This window comes from Orycteropus afer, unplaced genomic scaffold (assembly GCF_000298275.1).
Source record: "Orycteropus afer afer isolate SDZICR_OR568_19922 unplaced genomic scaffold, OryAfe1.0 scaffold00042, whole genome shotgun sequence".
NCBI lineage: Eukaryota > Metazoa > Chordata > Mammalia > Tubulidentata > Orycteropodidae > Orycteropus > Orycteropus afer.
The window spans coordinates 15,197,706-15,198,716 of NW_006921629.1; positions in this window are offsets into that span (position 1 = coordinate 15,197,706).

Sequence of the window (1,011 nt, forward strand, 5' to 3'; positions counted from 1 at the left end):
TAGAGGCCTTGCACTTTTTGTTTTCACCCTTTCTGCCTTGAGACCACCATGTAAGAAAGCCAGTCATGCTTATTAGAAGATGAGAGTCTACCTGGAGAACTGAGGAGCTGCCGCCAACAGCCAGAACCAGATTTTGAGTGAGGCCAGCTTAGAACCTTCAAACCCCATTGATCTTCCAGTGAAAACTCCAAATCCAGATGCCTTGATATAATTCACTCACCACTTACTATGTTCCTGGCCCTGTGCTGGACTCTGGAGCTACAAGGACAAGTGAGACCTTGCCTATATCCTCTCAGAGTTCACAGTCTTCTTGGAAAGAGAGACACACACAAAATTACAGTGGGAAGAGCCTAGAAAGCACAGAGAAGAGTCCTCTGAGTTAGATATAAAATATGAGTAGGTGTGGGCCAAGTGCCTAAGGAAGGAAATACATTTGAAGTGGAAGAAACAGCCTGTGAAAGAGCCATCGGAACTTGCAACATGTGTGTGAAACATAGCTGGAGGCAGGGTCTAGAGAGAAGGCTAGTGAGACCTTCTTACCTGCCTCAAGTGAGACACCAAGACAGCACCTTCCTAGAGATGGCAATGCCAATACCCAGCCAGAGCCTGGGTAGCCACTTTTTTCTCTCTCATCAGCACCTGTTGGCAAAGTCATAGAATCCATGTACTCACCTACCTTGGAGTAAGGAAAAAAAGGGAAGCAAGTTGGTTTGCTTTCCATTCCCTTTACCAGCATCTTCCCAGACCCTGACTTTGATCTACCCAACATAACCTACTTTCAGGTTCCCAGAGCTTGCACATGGGGGACTGACCAAAAAAAAAAATGCCAGTTGCCATGGAGTCACCTCCAACTTATGGTGACCCTCTGTGTATCAGAGTAGAACTGTGCTCCGTTCTTCCAAGGTGCTTTTGGGTAGAATTGAACCTCCAATCTTTCAGTTACCAGCTGAGCATGTTAACCATTTGCACCACCCACCAACACCCTTGGAAGCAGCAGTCAAGAAATCAGAC